The 14,054-nt window shown below is 50.9% G+C and overlaps 1 long non-coding RNA gene across 1 annotated transcript in view; it reads right to left on the bottom strand.

The window, feature by feature from the left end:
• Nucleotides 1–12,798, bottom strand: part of LOC117029225 (uncharacterized) — a 32,607-nt gene extending 19,809 nt beyond the window's left edge. The window contains exon 1 of the long non-coding RNA XR_004424192.1: nt 12,537–12,798. This is a non-coding gene — a long non-coding RNA (uncharacterized LOC117029225). The remainder of the gene's footprint in view (nt 1–12,536) is intronic.
• Between the last annotated feature and the right edge of the window lie 1,256 nt (nt 12,799–14,054).

Here is a 14,054-nt window from a genome sequence, read left to right as displayed (position 1 = left end):
ATAACGAATGATGAATACAAGTCATGTTTGACTTCTGCAATTACAAGAGGTGCTCAAAGTGGTTACCATCAGCGTCCAGACACTTCTGATGACGGAGAACTACTGCTTGAGCAATGTTGACCAAAGTGTCTACTTGTATCCATTTTTTGGCCCCCCTGGTGTAGTGATTTATCGGGGTGGGTAATACTTGAATATGGTACAAAATGCAAAAAGTCTGGAGGAGAGATGTGAGCCTCCCCGCTCTCCGATCCTCAGCCACCAAATTTGCTCCTCTAGCGGCAGCTGCTTTAAGCAGATTCTCTGTATTCTTCTAGAGATATTCTTTGCATATGCTATCCTTAAAATGCAAACACACAGACACTCACACACACAACACACTCGCACACAGTCACACTCACATATTCACACTCACGCACACACTCACACACTCACACACGGTAGCATTTTGGGTGCAGTCTGCTCCTGCTTTTTCCCAGAATTACACACCCGGGAGGCTTTTATGTGGCAGAACAAGCAGCCAAGTCTCTCTCAACGGGGTTCACTGGGAGATTTAAAATCTACAGAAAAGGATTTGGAGAGCTATTTTCTTGGTGGTCCCAACGTTGGGACATAGCGGATTCCTTTCTAGATGCAGGTGAGAAAACCCAGTTCATGATCTCAGCTCTCCTGTGCAGCGGGGTGAGCCACGCTGCCACTGCTGTCCTACGACTGTATGTAGCTGCACGGTGTCCCCTGGAGTGGCTATTTTATGGTTATTTAAATGGTGCCCTATAGCTGAACACCTTGTTAATCCTTTTTTGTCTTTTTTGTTGCAAGGAAGGGATGGCTATTGTAAACAGTGCTGCAATTAACATGTTTGTGCCTGTTACGCGGGCTGGGTTGAAATCCTGCCTCTGCTATGTGCCAGCTGTGTGATCTTGGGCATGTTCCATCATCTCTCTGTGCCTTGATTTATTTTCATTCATTCCTTCTTGTTTGTTAACATGAATGAGACCTGGCCTTTAAAACACATGCAGCCCTGTTTGACTCCGTATCCCAAAAGTTCTCACCTACCTTTACTTCTCTCTTTTCTAGATCTTCTGCAGTTTGGATTTTGATGTCTTTTTTCCCCCAAGTACTGTGTTTCCCCAAAAATAAGACCTAGCTGGACAATCAGCTCTAATGCGTCTTTTGGAGCAAAAATTAATATAAGACCCGGTATTATATTATGTTATGTTATATTATATTATATAAGACCCAGTTTTATATTATAGTAAAATAAGACCAGATCTTATATTAAGTTTTGCTCCAACAGATGCATTAGAGCTGATTGTCTGTCTAGGTTTTATTTTCGGGGAAACACGGTATTGCTTAAGAGGGTATAAAATTTTCTGGGTGATAGAAACTTTGGGGAGTTTATTTCACTGTTGGTTAGGAACTAAATTGTGTCCCCCAAATTTATGTGTTAAAGTGCTAATCCCCCGGTACCCAGTATATGACTGTATTTGGAGATCAGGCCCTTAAAAAGGTAATTAAGGAAAATGAAGTCACGTGGATGGGCCCTAATCCAATATGGCTGGTAACCTTAAAAGAAGAGAATAAGACAGACACAGAGGGAAGACCCTTGAGGACACAGGGACACCTGGCTGGGCTCTGCCACGTCTGGGCTCAGCGTTCATCTTTTCTGGGTCTCATAGATGAGTTAGTCTCACCCATCTGCCTTCCAGCTTCCAAACTGCTGTCAGCATCTCCTTTCCTATTATTTCTGTCCTTGAGGATTTATGCCTTTGAAAATATTTTTTTGGTGTCATTTTGGAAGAAAGTGGAGGTGGTACTTGTTTAAGAACAAAAATTCAACCGAGTAAATGTAAAGCTCTAACTGGCTTTACTGAACGACGACAGTAGCGTCCCACCGGAAGGTGCTCCCAGAAGCTGGACACGAAAGTTACTCGCAAAAGAAAGGATGGTTTCAGGCAGGAGCACCTGTCTTTGGGGGAAGGGTGCAGGGGTCTTATCAGGCAGATTCCCGCCCTAGTGTTGATCAGGAAATTCCACACTGGTTTAAGGTCACATTTCTGCGATGGGCTGAGACCGCAATTAAGTCTTGGTTTGTTGTCTTGGGGGCCTGTTATTTTTCTCAATATTCCACACTACAGTCGCAATACAGTTATGCACTCACTGAGGAGGATGATGACAGTGTTTCAAGACCAGATTATAATGGACCTGAAAGATTCCTGATGCGGTTGAGACGGCAAAACACCTGGACGTGAATGGGCCCGAGACAGAGACACTCCTAAAGGTGGTTCCTGAGGGACTGGCTAATGAGGAATTGTTGGAACTGGAACAGGAACGAATGCGTAGCTGAGACAGAGGCAAGAGAAAAGGAAACTGCATTAGAAGGAAAAGAACTCCCAAGAAAATCCAGCGAAGCTTGTGAGGACCTCAACAAGCTCCTTAAAAGGTTTGAAAGCATGGACCGTGACACTGAAAGGTTTTCATTAATACAGAGGATGGCTTTCTCCTCTCTTGGCCCCATGGACCAAGAGCTGGAGGGCAGGCCTGGAAGATACTAGATACTTGGACAGTGTTTGATGAATGAATGAATGAATGAATGAATGAATGAATGAAGTCTTCTCCAAAAGAGTCAGCTCAAAGTGCCTTTCCATAAGCAAGTGGTTTGGTTTCAACCCCCTTTCTGGTCTCTAAGAAAGAGACATCTAACTCATGCTCCCACTTGAAATGACTAGGGCTTAGCTTTCCTCTGACCTTCAGGTCAGTCCCAGGCAGCAGGTGAGTTGGAGGTTACCGTCCCCATTCTAAATATGAGGAGACTGGCATTGTGACTACGTAGGCCTGCAGGCTCCTGGCAGCCTCTCCCACCACCCCACGACTCGGGCTTGGACACAGGCGTTGTCTGAGTTGGTGGATGTCAGCGGTGCTGACATCTGATCAACTACAAAGGAGGGAGTGACCGGCTCTGCTCTCAAGCTGAATCCGGGAGCATGAAAGGCATTTGTCTGTAAAGGGTCAGGGTGGTAAGGGCGTGCCCAGCAGAAGCCACTGTTCAAGGAAAGACTGTGTGTTTGGTTTGGATGTGCTGCATCCGGGGAGTGACTCTTCTGAGGGGCATCCAGGTACAGCTGTGTGGGAGGCACCTGTGAACCTGGCGGTTGGCAGAGCCAGTTGGGCTGGCAACAGGGATTTGGAGGACATGATTCCCCTGGGAGTGGTGAGGGAGGAAAGTGGTAAGGCGCCCCCGGGCCTAAGGACATTCCACGACTGGCCAGGGCAGGAGACCCTGGAGGGGTCTAGGAGGATGAGGACTGGGCGTGTCCCCGCAAGGGGACTCAGGGAGGAGAGGCCAGAGCAAGGAAGGCGAGACAGCAAGCGGACACCACTCTCCTGAGAAGGCAGAATGCAAAAGGCAGGCAAGGGATGGCCGCGAACCTGAGGGTGATAAGCAGAGTTTTGTGTTTGTTTTAGGATTGGGAGGCCCTTGAGTCCTGAATGACAGTAGTCCCCCCTTTTCCATGGTTTCAGTCACCCGCGGCCAACCATGGTCCAAAAACATTAAATGGAAAATTCCAGAAATAAACAATTCATGTTTTTAATTGGGCACCGTTCTGAGTAACGTGATGAATCCCACGCCGTCCCACTCAGTCCTGCCCAGCGTGAATCATCCCTTTGTCCAGCGTCTCCATCCTGTACACGCTACCTGTCTACTGGTCACTTAGTAACCATTTTGGTGATCAGACAGTGAGACACCACATTCACCTAACTTTTTTTTTTAAGAGGAAGTGCTCATCTTTTTATTCTTTTCTTTTCTTAAACATTTTATTTATTCAAGTGTGTTTTTCCAGGACCCATTAGCTCCAAGTCAAGTAGTTGTTTCAATCTAGTTGTGGAGGGCGCAGCTCACAGTGGCCCATGTGGGGATCCAACCAGCAACCTTGTTGTTAAGAGCACCGCGCTCTAACCAACTGAGCTAACCGGCTGTCCCTACGTAACTTTTATTACAGTATATTGTTATAGTTGTTCTGCTTTATTGTTGTTAATCTCTTACTGTACCTGTTATACATTAAACTCTATTATAGTTACGCCTGTAGAAATAGGAGGGCAGAGAGTCTTTCTTGCACCAGCTGCTCCTCAAGTGCCTTCAGCTCAAAGTAATCAACATATCCAAGCAGCATATTTTGGGGAGGCACGTTCTGAATCCCTCCAAAACCAAATCTTGGGGAAGACAGAAACACCCCAAAAGTGGGGTTCAAATGCCCCTCAGTCAAGAGAAAAGAGAGCTCTTATTTTTTTTCTCACAGGGGGCCATGATCTCTCCCTGGAGATCAGCTTCTCCCACGTGGTCAGAAATGGCACTGCCAAAGGCTTTCAAGTTCCCCCTGGGACATTTTCCACCACTGGGGAACCTGAAATTTTCTTCCCCAGCTTCAGTGTGCAAAGTCCTGGATCTAGGCTCTGACTGGTCTTCCTGGGGGCCGTCCCGGGGCCAATCCACTGGGCTGAGGTAGAGGTTCTTCCTGGGACCCTGCTGTGAGGAGTGGCACTGGCTTCCTGTTTGCACCCCCTGACCAGCGCACCCATGATTTAGACACTGTCAGTGGCTGATCAGACTGTCCACCTGCTGGGACGACCTTGCAGGCCCAGTGGTGGCCCTCTGGTGTGGTAGGAAATTGAAAAACTAAGGGTCTGGGGCTGGGGGACACTAGGGCTGGGCTGGGGGCTTCTCCGCTGACCTTTTTCTTCAGTCATGTCACTACCTCCAGGGGCTTCAGCGCTGCCTGCCTCCTCTCACCTCACCTGCTGGGGTCCCCTGTCTGAAACACTCCCCAGAGCCTGAGGCAGGAAGCCCCTGGTTGTGGGGGTTGGAATAGGCATTTGGAACCAGGCTCAGTCTCAGCCCTGGGGGCAGCCGGCAGGAGACCAGTTTGGCCTTTCTCTAGGGGAGGAAGGGAGGGCTCTGTTCTTTCCATTGTTTGGCCTTTATTTGCTCCGAGTTTCCTAGGAAATTTGCTTTGGGGGAGATAACCAGCTGGTAGGTCTCAGCCGGAGCAAGAGCACCACACTTTCCTCTGCGTGTCCCTCAGGCCCGGGAGCCTCCCTGGAGAATGGTGCAGCCCTGGCATCGTCTGGAGAGTGAGGGGGGAAGCCAGGGGGTGGGGTGGGCGTGGGGCAGAGGACGGAGAGTGTGAGAGGGGGAGAGAAGTGCGGAAAGGGTAAGAAAGAGGATGGAATAGCAAGAAAGATTCACAGAGGACCAGAGATGGTGGCAGGAGAAAAAGACAGGGGAAAGGATCAGGGGGAGGGAGAGAAGGTCTCGGGAGGGAGCCCCAGCGCCTGCGCCCTGCCCCCATCCCAACCTACACACACACTCCATCCCCAGGTACCTCACGTCAGTCTCAGCTCCACGCAGGTAGAGGCCTTTTGCTGCTTGGGTCTGAGGCTGAAGAGCCCTGGGCAGGCCCTTTGGTTCCCTGAGCCCAGAGAGAAGGGAGTTGAAAGCTGCAGCTTAAGCCTCAGCCTCCTGGATGGACACAGTCATGCAGGAACTCAGCTCCCCGCTCCCCGCACAAGAACGCAGGACATGGGGAGGCCAAAAAGGAACAGCAATGGAGCCATGGATGGGGGTTCATACCACTATAGTCTCGCTGGTGGCTGGGTTGGAGACACAGGGAGCAGGAGCCACACGATGTACAGTCCGCCATCTGCTTCTCTTCCAACCAACCAACCCCACTTGCCAACTGCAATCCGTGCTTGCTAGCGTAGCCACGGCAGTTGTATCAGTGGCTATGGCCAACTGGTTACAGCTGATAGCCAACTAGTCACAGCTGATGGCCATCTACTACCTGAGCCAGCACCCCTCCACTTGAGGCCGACAGCCTGGAAACTGCTCTCTGGGAGTCTGTCCCCACAACACATCTGGGAGCTATGCGCCCAGGCGGTTGCCACACAATGGAAGCACATGAGCTCCAAGTGGGAACAATGTGTGACCTGGCTGAGCCAGGCCACACACCACGGGCGCCAGGACCACACTGGCTACTGGCCCTGGGCTTCCTTCTGACCAGACACTCAGAAGCTGCCAAGGGCAGGGCTGTGACCACAGCACCACGCGTGCAGTCAATACCAGCACAGGCTATTCACATGAGCAGACCCACTCATTCATCCAACACACCCCCACTGAGTGGCTTCTGAGCCGGCTGTGTGCTCGAGGCCACACCAGGGGCTCACAGAGTAGTGAGGGGGACAAGCCAATCAGTCAGCGCAGTGCGGTGTGTCCAAGAGCCCCAGGAGCCCAGAGGAGGTGTCTGAACCAGCAAGGCATTTTAGGGGAGGCTTCCTGGTGGGGTAAGAAGAGGAGAAGTTGGCTGGAAAGCGTGCTTCACCTGGAGGGGAAGCAGCCTGAGCAAAGGCTCAGATGTAGGAAAGAGCAAGGTATGTGTGGGAAGCACCTGCTGGTTGTGTAACAGTGAAATTTGGTAAATCGATAAAGTAATTAGACTTAGCTAGTTTGCAGTTAGATCTGTCCTGATATTCAGCTGTGTTCTCTTTGCTTTTCCCTCCACTGATTAACTAAAGAACTCTCTTTCCCTTTCTCACCTCGTTAATCCATTTAATCAGCAGAATCCTCACCTGGAAAGGGCAATTTCTTAATCCTCAGCTGCCCAGACACCGGAATCCGATTTGCAACACCAGTTACAGTTTTTACTGGTGACACATAAAGCCCCAGGCCCCAGTGGAGTCTAGAGTCCGGAGATAACATTATCTTAAAACAGACTAGACCCCAGGAAGAATATCAGCCTTTGGACCTGACTGACTGACTCCCCCTTTCCTTTGTTCTTCTTGTGTACCTATAAAACCTTCTGCCCATTCTAGGAACGGGGAGATGGCCTTTGGACAGCGGTCCGCCATCTTCCCAGAATGCCTGCTTTCTGAATAAACCTGCTTTTCTGTCCACCAACCTTGTCTCTCGATTTTTAACTTTTGCAAGTGGCAGGCAGCCAGACCTTCGCATGGTATCAGTTGGAATTCTCAAGCTGGAGGCTTGCCAAGGCCAGAACCAGGCACAGAGCAAGGAGGAGTGTAGTGGAGAGGGAGCATGAGTGTGGAGGGGAAACTGAGGACACCCAGCGCAATCGTGAAGGGAAAGGACAAAGGACAACCTGAGCTGAGAGAAGAGAACAAAAAGAAAGGGATTACATACCTCCCCCCCACCCCGACGCTGCCCCCCAAGGACTACACATAGCCAATATTAGATTGTGGCCGAAAAAGGGGTTCTAAGAAAGTCACCTCACAGGGTGAGCCGATCACAAATTCCTCACTGGGCAGGTCATCATGGGGAGTCCCACCCCAGGCACATCAAACCTTTTTTATAAGAGGTTTATCTTTGGCTTAGGCCAGGCCTGTGCATTGTTTTGTGCATCTAGGTTAACTGACACACCTTTGAAAGAAGTGCAACCGCCCTCAAGAGAGCGTATAATCTCGTTAAGTACGCTGGAATCCAATCCCTGCCTTGCTTCCTCCCCCCCCCCCCCCCCCCGTCATCTTCCTTAGGGTCCCTCCTCAAACGCATAAAAGAAGCTGCAAACTGTCCTTCTCCAGAAGCATTTGAGATCTTACTCCCTGGCATATGTCACCAGTTTGGCTCAAACTCTTATAAAAATTCTCTACAGGTTTGGACATTCTTGCATCAATAAGATACAGCATATAAAATAATAACCAAGTTTCAGATGTTGAGAAACATAAAGGAGGGAATAAAAATAGTGAGTAGGGAACAAGAGACCATCAAAAGTGGCCAGGCTGATTTAAAGTAAACCAAACAGAACTTGTAGATATTAAAAGTATAATTTTAAAACTTAAATTTTCAGTGGAGAGGGGTTTAAACAGCAGATTGGACACGATGAAGAATTAGCTGGAAGACGGATATAAAGAAATGATTCATAATGCAGCCCAGGGAGACAAGGAGCTGGAAAATGTGGAAGAGACCAGGAGACAGAGGGTAGAATAAGGAGGTATAGCAGAGTCTAACCTGAGTCCCTGAAGGCAGGGTTGCAGGGCAGGCGGCAAACGAAGTGATAAATGGCTGAGAATTTTCCAGAAATGGTGCAAGTCTTGAATCTACAAATACAGGAATCACAATATATATTGAGCAGAATCACTACAAATAATCTAAACATAGGAATGTTTTCACAAACCTGCAAAGGTCAGATACACCCTCTGGGCTCCTGTGGCCCTCACTTCTACCACGCTGCCCCCACCTCCTCGTAGCCATGTCCTGTGGCCTCACCGCCTGGGGGGGCCTCACCACCGTGTGGGGTCAGAGACTTGCAGGGGCCACTGTGCTGCCCCGCCCCCCAGCCCTATCCTCTCCTAAGAGCTGCTTGTCCACCCTCCCCAGCTTTGTAGGCCAGGGGGCTGGCCCTCACCACCCTCCACAGCTAGGGGTGCCTCTGCCTCACTGCCCAGTTCTCAGGCCTGGCTGGGCTTCTCTGTCCTCAGCCTCAGGAGCTGTGTCCATGTCCTGCCACCAATCCTGTGTGGAACTGGCCAAGTCCCTGCCCTGTCTGGGCCTCAGCCCTCCCCTCTTGAAGATGGAATTAGGCTCCCTGCCCCACCTGCCTGAAGGGCTGTGTGAGGACAACCCTGGAGGGAGGTTTTGATTCTTTGCTGGAAGAGGAAGGAAGGAGGCCTGGGGAGGCTGAGCCCACCGGGGGGTTTCAAATGACTTCTTCCTGCCCCGAGGTCTGAGCGGCCCGTGCACTGCATTCCTGGCCCTGGACCATCCAAGTATCTTCTTCTCTCGGCAGCGCCTACTCTTGTTACCAGTCCAAAATCCGTGTGCCCGACACTGGGAAAGGTCAAATCTCAAAACAGTAGAGTTTGGAGTAAGGAAAGTTTTAGTGAGAATGCATCAAACCGTGCCAACCGAGAAGATGGGAGATCTAATCTCTAAATCCATCTTAAGAAAGTACAGAGTCCAGGCTTCCTTTACGTGGAGGGAAGGGGGATGGGCGGGGAAGAGGTGATTGAGGACCGCAGACATGTGGGCGCCAGCAGGGGCCGGGGAAGAGTGTGCTGGTTGCTGTGCGTCTGGTCAGAAGGTTCCTCCAAAACTTTGATAAACTTCCCTTATCTCCTCACGCCCAAAGCAGAATTCTAATAATGATTAGTGTGTCTACATGCAAGACTAAGCAGAAGCTATGAGCCAGAAGGCCAGGAACACAGCAGCACACTTGAACAAGAGACGGAGCGTTTCACTCTGTGACATCCTTTCTTTGGAATGACAAGCGTGTTCCCAGCATGTCGCGTCTCACGGGGTGGTCTCTCCAGGTGCCTTAGTGCCCCTGTTCAAAGGCTGGGTGCAGAGCCAGCCAGGCCTGTTGTGGGCACCATGAGAGCCCTGCCCCGAGAACGAAGGCTCACGGCCAGCTGATGACCGAGGACTGATGGCCTCAGCTTGGCGCCCGGAGAGTAGGTCCCTCATCACCATAAACTATAATCCCATGAGTTCCCTCCCATCAGCCAGAGCTCCGCCTCCTGCCATTTATTTATGGCTCTTGGCCACTGAGCACCCAAGGGGTCTGGCTTGGCTCCAAGGCTTTCTGGGCATCAATCAGATAAGTCTCCAGGAGGCAAAACTAGAAACACACACGGGGAGGGAGAACGACGACCAGGTCGGTTGGCCCTTGCCACAGCCTTGCAAGGTGGGGCAGGGACGACTGTTTCCATTTTGCAGCCAGCAAGGGGCCAGCAGCAGGAGCTGGGCAGGGCTTTGGGGCTGCGCGCCAGGACTCCAGGGCTCTGTGACAGCGCCAAGGGCCAGGCCTCTCTTCGTAACCCTGATTCATGCAGTCAGGTCAGGACATGGCAGGACCGAATGAAGCCCCCCACGGCCAGCATTTCACATGAGTTTCTACCCGTGGAGTGGAGACCTTCCCTGGTCATGTCTGACTGTCTCTGAGAAAGTCACCTCACAGGGTGATCCAAGCTGCTTTGACCCGCTATTTGAAATAAAACAAAACAATCAGGAGATAGAAATAGTCCCCTAATGAACTTAAAATGTTTCCACAGAAAAGGAAGACAAAGGACAGCGCTGCCTAGGGTGGTGTCGACCCTTTGGGAAACAAGAGAAGACTTTCCATGGTTCCTTTAATCAACAGTTCATGTCGGAGGGGGTGACAAGCATCTCTGTACTCTCAGGCAGCATTGAGAGGCCGCTTCCTGACCTGAACCTGTCCTGGTGCCCTCCTGGGGGCAGGGGCACAGAGGAGGGGCAGAAATGCCAGGGCCCTCACTCCCTCTAGGCTGGAGGAGCAAGGGGACGAAGGGGCTGGAGGCCATCCCCGCCCCCACCCCCACAGCCCTCTCTGCCCTGCGCACACTTGGCTTAGTATCACTCAGCTGTTCCTCTTCCAGGAGACTGTGGGTCCTTCAAAACCTCAGTTTCCTCATCTGCAAACTAGGAAGAATGCTCACCCTTCCCTCCCAGGCTCTGTGGGGGAAGCGCTGGTTTCCTGGGGCCCTGTACAAGGAAGGCACTGTGGAGGAGGAGAGGGTGACCTCGTCACCCCCAAGGGCTTGCGGTTCGGCAGCTCGTGGCCTCTCTCCCTCAGCTGTCCCAGGACGCCCATCAGGATGTCTTTCTGCACATCCTTAGCCTTAACCAAATCATCTGGGCATCTGGCTCCAGTCCTGGCACGTGCCACCGCTGCTCCACCCCCCTCCAAACAGACAAGACGGCAGATTAAATACCAATTATGTCCCTATGACCCATGACTGGGTTTTCCTGGCGACATGGGATTTTTCTAAGTGAGAGGAAGCCAGAGAGGTCCTGGGCGACTTCCAGGGAGACTCTCATCCCCCAAGCCCAGCTGGCGCCTCCTCCAGGAAGCCTCAGGAATGTCTCAGTTTCAGCCACCTCGGAGTACGTCCCTTCCATTGGGCTCTGAGCTTCGATCTTCTAGCTGGGGCCAGCCAGGGCCAGTGGGCTGGAATCTCAAGTCCCTTCCTGATTGCAGGGTGCTCTGAAAACTGTATAGTCACCCCAAATACACAGACTCATCACCATCATCACCCTCCTCATTTAAAGCAGCCGTGGAGCTGGCCATGTGTGGGTTTAGTCCCAGCTCGCTGAGTACCAGCTGTGGGCTTTGGGCAAGTCCCCAGGCTCCTGGGCCTCAGTTCTCCTCTGCAGAATGGGGATGACTGGCGACAGGCAGGGGGAGCTTTTAATAGGAAGATGAATGATGACCTGGTAAGTGCCCGTCACACAGCCGGGGCTCAGCACCCGGGGCGGTTTCAGTGGTAGCAGCTGCCCAGCCTCTGCAGGTCAACCTAGCACCCTTGTGGTCCCTCAGTTTTAAGTACAGTTTTAAGAAGATTCATAATTGTTGAAAAAGGAGAAAAGAAATGTGAGCAATCCTAAACTCAAACAGTGACAATAACATGTTTTCAGCAAATGGTGTGGGGTCAATGGAATGTCCACATGGATGTAAGTGAAGTTCGATGCCACTCCCCACACCATACATAAAACAGAATTCCCCGTGGATTGAGAAAGGTGAAACAATAAAGCGTCTAGAAGGAAACCTAAGGGACTATCCTCATTCCTTTGGGTTATGCAGAGCGTCTTATAGAGGATGCAGAACCCACCAACAATAAAGAAAATGATTGATATTTAGGCTGTGTTAAAATTAAGAGTTTCTCTTTACTAAGAGAGAAAATAAAGATAATCCACAGAATGGGAAAAGATATTTGCAATATAAATTCATGACAATCACCTGTACCTAGACTATAGAGGCGCGCTACTTATCAATATGATAAAGAGAATCAAAAAGTGGACAAAGGACTTCACAAAAGGGGATCTGGAAATGGCCAATAAACAAACAAGAAGAGGCCCAAATGTATTAATCATCAAGGAGACGAGAATTAAGAGTTTCATGCCATATCATAGCCCTATGTCCCCATCAGCAGGGTTCGAGTGAGAAGACAGACACCAGTAAGAGCTGGTGAGGACGTGGAGCGATCGGGACACCCACACATTGCGGGTGTGGGTATCAGCAGGTACAGCCTCTCTGGAAAAGCTTTTGGCAACACCTACCATAGACACAAGCCCTACAACCCAGGAATTCCACCCCCAGCGACATACAACAGAAAAACGCACAGATGTTCCCCAAAATCCTGTACCTGAATGTTCACAGCAGCTTCATTCATAATAACCCCAAACCAGAAACAACAGAATGGAGACATAAATTGGGGCGTATTCACACAAGGGGACAGCATACACCATTGAGCATGAGCAAACCACCATCACACAAGAGCTGCAGGGCCAAAGTTCACCAACATAATAATAGTGGGCGAGAAAAGCCAGACACAAAAAAGTCCAAAAGCTGGCAACGCTGACTGGGGTCTGAGACCATCTCACGATGGGAGGGAATGGTGGGGAGTGGGCCCAAGAGGACTTTTTGGTGCTGTTATGGGGGGTGTCATTGGAAAATTCATCCTATTGTGTACATTCCGTAGTTATGGAATATTTTAATTCAAAAACTTACTTTAGATAGTAGCAGTAAGGATCCGGTCAAGATGGCAGAGCAGGTAAAGGCTGAGTGCGGCTGAGAGAGAAGGAGGGCGGCTGCAGTCCCAGGTGTTCCTCTTAACGGGCCCACGCATGAACTTATTCGCTGACCCTCACTCGCGCTGGACTCCAGCACTGGGGCAGCAGCTTGAAAGGTGCCAGGGACACATGAAGGAACTGAATTGTCTGGCGTCAGGGCAGAGGCTGGAGGGGCAGCTTTCTCCCGGAGCGGAGCTGGCAGAAGCCATTGTTTCTTTATTGAACCCTCCACCCTTCTGGAGTGCAGACGTAGGCAGCTGCCATATTTGAGTCTCCATCCACCTGGCTAACACTGTTCATTGGCCCTGATTCCCTGAGACCCTGCCCCACCCAACTTTTGGGCCCACCCAAGCCACTTCCAGTGGCTTTTCTGTATAAAGAGCTTGTCTTGGCTCACGCTGTGGACTTTGCTAAAATCTCTCAAAGGTTCACAATACCCAAACAACTAGCATCTGGCTTTGGCATGCCCCGTACCTCTGGCTGAGCAGCCCTGGGTCTGGAACTAGTGACAGCCAGCCTCAATTCATAGCTTGGCCTCTTGAGGCACCTTTAAGCACAGTATTAGCGGTGGCCATCTGTGGATTGCTTTGTGGCTCGTGCCAGGTGGCCCTGGGCAGGGCACAGGCTGTAGCTGAACTTGGCCTGTGGTGAGGCCCCTCCCAGGAAGCCCCGGACTGACATGCTCAGTGGCCAGCTTCTGATCGAGCTGGAGCACCACCTGGCCACTTCCAAGGACCACACACCCAAAGGCTCAACAGAAGGGCACACCCAACCCAAACCTGGGACACACCTGCAGCACCCAGTTTGGGTGACCAGGGAGACTGCACCACTGAGCCCCACAGGACACCTACCTACTACATAAGGCCACTCTACTAACTCCGGGAGACAGAGCGGCCCAACCTAATACATAGAAACAAACACCGGGAGGCAGCCAATAATGGGGAGACAAAAAAACATATCCCAAATAAAAGAACAGAACAAAGCTCCAGAAAAAGAACTAAACAAAATGGAGACATCTGGTAGATTGCTTGTCTCCATTTGTAGACGTGATTAAAATCAGTGATCAATTGCCTTGTACAGGAGATTATCCTGGATAATGTGGGTGAGCCTGATTCTATCAATTGGAAAAAAGGCCTTAAGGGCCAAACTGAGGTTTCGGGAGGAAGAAGGAATTCCACTGTGGCCAGCAGTGTCTGTTCCTGCCTGGGAGTGTCCTGCTCACTCCTCCTGGAGGCCACCCCTCCACAGCCAGACCTGAGCCATACAGGGCCCTTCTGGGTGTCCAGCCCTTCTGGGCTCAGTAGCCGGGGACGTTTCCCCAGGAGACTGCCTGCCGTGTGGCCCACGTGCTCTATTGATGACACATCACCCTCTGGACCTGAGGATGTCTCTGGAAAACAATCCTGAGCCTCTCTGGTGACAAATGGCTTTGGAGAGGGTTTCTTCAAATTCTGCT

The sequence above is a fragment of the Rhinolophus ferrumequinum genome, chromosome 10, assembly GCF_004115265.2.
Source record: "Rhinolophus ferrumequinum isolate MPI-CBG mRhiFer1 chromosome 10, mRhiFer1_v1.p, whole genome shotgun sequence".
NCBI classification, from domain to species: Eukaryota; Metazoa; Chordata; class Mammalia; order Chiroptera; family Rhinolophidae; genus Rhinolophus; species Rhinolophus ferrumequinum.
This window is presented reverse-complemented; position numbering and strand designations above follow the sequence as displayed.